Below are 5,500 nucleotides of genomic sequence, written 5' to 3'. Positions count from 1 at the left end.
CATCCAGTAAGGTTTTATCACTGTTTTTGAAGGCATCCTCCATCTTGACAGGTAAGGTTTTATGCTTTTTGCTTCCGTTTTTGAACTACTTTGCTTCTTTGTTGATGAAATGATCAAATACACTCCYTCCTTTTTAACCCCCAAATGTTTATTTGTTGTATGTCTCTTGAATGACGTTTTAGATGTTGGAATCCTCGATGGGGGAGGAGGCTGTGTCGTAGGTGTTCATGGCGAAGAACGAGAGAGTGGCAAACTGGAGAAGGGAGGCGCAGGCGTTCCTTCATCTCGCTTTTACAAACTGTTTCATTCATCTTTTTCTAACTTTACACCTTAAAATCATCTATTCCCTTTTTAATAATGAATAAAAACACTGCATCTGTCTTAAATTTCCCAAGAAAATATGTTTCTTCTTGATATTCAACAAAATTGTCTCAGCATTTCTTGAATTTTTAAGGAAAAGCTTGATAAAGCAAGAAGAAACATTTTATCTATGAGGATTTACGTTCTCAAGTTTCATCTCTCGCTTTCTCTTCAAAATCACCGAAAGTTTGTGGTTCCGTGTTCTATTTGTGATTTTGATCGTCAAGCAGATGAATGTTCCTTCTAATATGTGTTTTTGTCAAGAACCTTCTTGTTACTTGAAGGTTTTGCCTTTTTTTGGTAATTGCTGACACATGGTTTTGTTATTCAAGAGTGATGACTGTTACAGATACACAGGTTTGTTTCATCTAATAGATTCTTTGATTCTTGAAGATTGATGACTGAGAAAGATTCACAGGTTAGATGAAAATGAATATGCATCTTGTGTGCATTAACTGAAGGGCTTCTGCAACCTTTTGATTTGAGTTTTAGAACAAGTATACATTAACTGAAGGGCTGTTTACACTCTTGCAGCACCATTCTGGTACATCCGGCCGCCTGCAAAGGGTACTTGGTGTTTCTAACGCTTATTGATGCTGCATTGGCTTTTCGTTCACCACTGTGAATTACTATCCCCTTGTATGTTTTTCTTGAGGCTTGACCACATTTGAGTTTGTTCTTCCATAAACACCGAGCTGAGATACTTTCTTTGATATCTTGTGACCTCCATGATAAGCTTGCAGATACAAGAGAAATGTCTGATGATATTGTTTAACGATATCCATCATCTCTATGGTCTGTTTATTGGTTCGACCATCGGATTCTTGTTTTTGTTTGCTTCAAGATAAAAAACAATAGACAACATGAACCACTGAGAAGAAATCTTTTTCTTCATTCTCGGAGAACCAGTCTGATTTTTTATTTTATGAACCTGTTCGTGGTAGATTTGCAGGCTGGATATGTTACAATCACCATGACTGAAAATCTGATTATAAAGGTCTAATTAATGTTGTTATGTTGCAGTATGTTGGGGATTTGGGTTTACTTGCAGTTACATCCAAAGATTGATCACTATCTCCAAACCTCATTTGTTATGAATTTTGTCAACCAGATGGATCTTATTAGGTGGATTGATTGGATAATTCAATAAAAAACCAGACTTGAACAACTTCATTCTGATGGGAAGTTCACTTGTAATTTATAGCATGGTTGCATTTTTTAGCATCATTTTGGTGGCTCATCATGCTAATGGGAAGTTTGTTTGTTGTATTGAGAGCGATAAGTTACTGCATAGAAATTTGAGACAAAAAGAGTAAAATGTGTAGTCAGTTAACATGGTTTGGTCGAGGTAACCATGTATAAGTTGAAACCATGGAGACTTGTTTTTATGTGTAGATAATTTGCAAGTGTATTGCTAAAGGGCCGTTTTCAAGTGTATGGAAGAGAGAACAGACCCTGATGTTAACTGTTGTTGTCCGAGAGACTGCTTGATTGTTGCTTGGTTGAGAGTATCAGGTCTTCTCACGACCCTAGAGTTTTTTATACTAAGGCGGATGAACAATATTGTAGGACGAGCCACCATATGCTCTACATTGGATCCGCCCGAGTCTCTTGGGATTTTATCCAAGGGAATAGGGGAAAATGGTTGAGTGATAAGAAATAAGGAAAGAAAATGTAATGTGAGAAGAAAAATGAATTGAGATTTACAACCACACTTTTATACTCTAAATAACTGGAGCAAAATAACTACCAGAATGCTAACTGTGGTCAAAATGTGGATACAGAAGCCAGCCGTAACCCAAGGATGCGATAAGAAAGATAGATAAAGATAAGGTTAGGGCGACTCGAGAGAAACGAAGAAAAGCATGCGGAGGTGATGTGAGTGGAGATCGGAGTTCATGGATGAGGATGATCTGATCGGATGTGAACTAGAAGATGGTGTGTAATTAGCAGCTGAATCAGAGAAACGAAAACAAGAGAGAAAACAGAGAGTTGGTCGAAACCTTCAAGTCTTGATGATAATGAGGTTGAAGATTTTGAGGCAGTGGAAGAAGTTGAGGTGGGAATGGTGGGCGACCGTGGCGGAAGACAGAGGTCGCCACCCAAGTTTGGCTGCCAGAAAAGGAAGACGAGCGGGAGCCCACCACTCGAGAAACGAAGAAGAAACTGAAGGATATATATATTGGCTACATAAAGAGAAGGTAAGGGTGTTCTAATTACGTTCTATGTACTTAAATGAGAAAAATATTAGTAGCCATGGATGTGGCAACTGTTTATCCTTCATGTTCTTGTTCTTGTTCTTGGTGGTGGAACTAAATTTTGGTTGTGTATTGCTTTTTGCTCATCAAATGGCTTCTTTATTTATGAAAATCTAACACTCTCTTTTCATTTCAGTATTCTCAAAATTTTATTCTATTTCATATACAGTTTTATCTGAAAAATATGTTTGACATCGGTTGATTTTTTAATTAAGAATTTTTTTCCTCATATACATCAATATAAAAATTTACCATTTACCTTTTCAATACTTTTTCCGTCCTAAAGTAAATATCTACAATATAAAATACACAAAGTTTTAGAGTGTAATTATTATAATTTTTACTTAACAAAAAGATAATTTACCCTTGTAGAAAAGTAAATTTTCTTCATCTCATGGTTAAAGGTAAATAGAAAAGTAGACATTTATATTTATGGTGCTCAAGAGCTTAAAAATTCGTAGGTATACGTTCTAATTCATTCAAACTTTATAAGCTAGGATATTTGATAATGTGATTGTTTGGCTGGATTGAAAAAAATTAATCGAACTTTCAAGTGTTCTATTGAACATTGGTGTTGCAAAGCTCTACTTGCTAAGTTAAATGTTAAATGCATATCATTTTATGTTCGAAATCAAGTAGAGCTTGAGTAGCTCGTCAAACGATCCAGGTGTTACCAGTCCTAATCATCGCACACTTCAAATCTTGAATAATGAGGATTAATATGGAAAGTTTATTTGTCATATAAAATATAATTCAAAACGAAATAAAAGTTTTAGATAGGACGTTTTATATTTTGGTCATATAAATTAAGTCCTATAAAGCGGTCTATTGGGACACTTAGAGATTGGGACGTCCTATAAACCCAATTTTGTTGTAGTGATACAAGTTATGTAGGATGTGGCATGGAAGGGGTTGCTTATTGATGAGTAAATCATTAGGGTGCCATCCTTCATTGATAACAAAATGAAATGTGTAGCCATGTCTAAATCTATTTAACAAGATTGTTGTACCACTGTTAACATACTTACTTGGACAGGATCAATGAGTGATCAAAAAAGGCTTATGGTCTAGGTTGGTGACCTCCATTGCACTTAGGAGGGGTGCCTGCCTAAGGTCGGCCCAAGTGGTCAAGCCTACGTCATAAATTGTGATAGTGGGGCCAGCGTTTGCGCGGTCTCCTCCTAATTTTAGTTTTAAAAGCTTTTCAAAGTTCTATTTCATTCGATTACCATGTAAATTAGCCTCTAATTGACATTCTTGACATTTCTTTGGTGAGAACAATCATCATTTTTGGTAAACCCAGCAACAAAGTAGGTGAAATCGAGTCAAGGGCAGTTTTTTTATAAATAAATTACTATCGAGTTAAATTACTTCCGATAGACTAGTTGATTGTAGCTTGGTTGAGAGCATTGGGTCTTCAATTTAATTGTAACTTTGACGATGGACAAGAACTCGAACATAAAAATATTTGTTGTAAAAGTAAAACAGAAGATGGGATTAGATAAGTGAATCCTGAAGTTAGAGAGGTTAAACAAAGTTAAACCCGGGACCAAGATTGGTCCTTGGAGTTTTGGTTGAGATCAGGACCGGCCGGCTCGGTTACACTCGAACAACCTGGGCCTGGTGTGTAACCCGGTACCGATTTTTGGTCATCTCTAGAATGCTAGATAGGTGAACTCTTGGTTGTGAAAATTTCAGGTTCCAAGAGGCATGGACGCATGTAGAGTTGTAGACAAAGAATACCATGTGCTATTCTTTCGCCTTTTACTAAAGAATACCGCATGCTTGTTGCTCAAAATGGTATACGCCTATTCTTGGAGAGGTCTTCATTTATTCGAATGCCTCCAACAATTCGTAGTTCAAATTACACATTATGCAGCTCCAGAGCTTAAAAATTCTGAGTTATTAATTATAATTTTATTCAAACTTTGTAAGCTATAACGATTTACAAAAATATATAAAATACTTGGCTCATTGGAGAAAAATTAATCGAACTTTCGATTGTCAAATTCAACAATGGTGTTAAAAAGCTCAACTTGCCAAGTTAAATTCTTTCTATTTTCGAGATTGAGTCAAGCTTTGGAAATGCTAAAGCTCGAGCTTGAGTAGCTCGTTAAATGCTACAATCATTACTATGATGACTAACATGGAAGTTTTTAATCATTTATAAATATTATATATACTTAAAAGCAAAATGAAGCTTTTAGACGTGGTCTCACATGATGAAAAACGAGTAAACAACACCAGAACCAATCCCAATAAAGTCTTGGCATGAGAAGCACGTTGGTTATTTTTGTTTAGTCCGTTAGGGTATCATCCCACATTGATAATAAAAAGAAACATGTAGCCATGTCTAAACCTATTTAAGAAGCTGGGTGTAGAACATTAAACAAATTTACTTGAACGGGATCAATGAGTGATCAAAAAGGCTCATGGTCTAGGTTGGTGACCTCCATTGCACACAGGAGGGGTGCTTGCCTAAGGTCGGCCCAAGTGGTCGAGCCTACGTCGTAATTTGTGATAGTAGGGGCCAGTGTTTGCGCTGCCTCTTTCCTAATTTCGAGTTTTGAACATTTTTCAAGTTTTTATTCTTCATGCAAAATGGTCTCTATTTGACGTTCTTGGCATGTCTTACTACAATTGAATAAGCACATCCGATCTCATTGGCATCTAATTGGTACTAACAGTGAAAATGGAAATTGATCACACCACATACACCTCAGGTGGTTGCAACATCTCCTCAAAAACATTTTTCTATAAATAAACTAGAAGCGTACTCGCGCAATGCAGCGAGATACATCATGATTTTAATATTTCATTTTCTTCTTTATCTCAGTCGATATTATAATATGGTTTTATGTGATTTTGAGAAAGCGATAATG

The 5,500-nt window shown here is 36.2% G+C and overlaps 3 non-coding genes across 3 annotated transcripts; all 3 read left to right on the top strand.

Annotated features, from left to right (window-relative positions):
- Positions 1–3,638: 3,638 nt before the first annotated feature.
- LOC112499740 lies at positions 3,639–3,799 on the top strand. The gene has a single exon (XR_003067270.1). It is a non-coding gene; the product is annotated as a U1 spliceosomal RNA (small nuclear RNA).
- A 543-nt stretch (positions 3,800–4,342) lies between these two features.
- LOC112499761 lies at positions 4,343–4,460 on the top strand. Its single transcript, XR_003067282.1, has one exon. It is a non-coding gene; the product is annotated as a U5 spliceosomal RNA (small nuclear RNA).
- A 549-nt stretch (positions 4,461–5,009) lies between these two features.
- LOC112499737 lies at positions 5,010–5,170 on the top strand. The gene has a single exon (XR_003067267.1). It is a non-coding gene; the product is annotated as a U1 spliceosomal RNA (small nuclear RNA).
- The last annotated feature ends 330 nt before the right edge of the window (positions 5,171–5,500 follow it).

The sequence above is a fragment of the Cynara cardunculus genome (assembly GCF_001531365.2).
Source record: "Cynara cardunculus var. scolymus isolate 2C chromosome LG 16, CcrdV1, whole genome shotgun sequence".
Classification (NCBI taxonomy): Eukaryota; Viridiplantae; Streptophyta; class Magnoliopsida; order Asterales; family Asteraceae; genus Cynara; species Cynara cardunculus.
The sequence above is the reverse complement of the archived record's forward strand: the minus strand, read 5'-3'. Positions and strand labels throughout refer to the sequence as shown.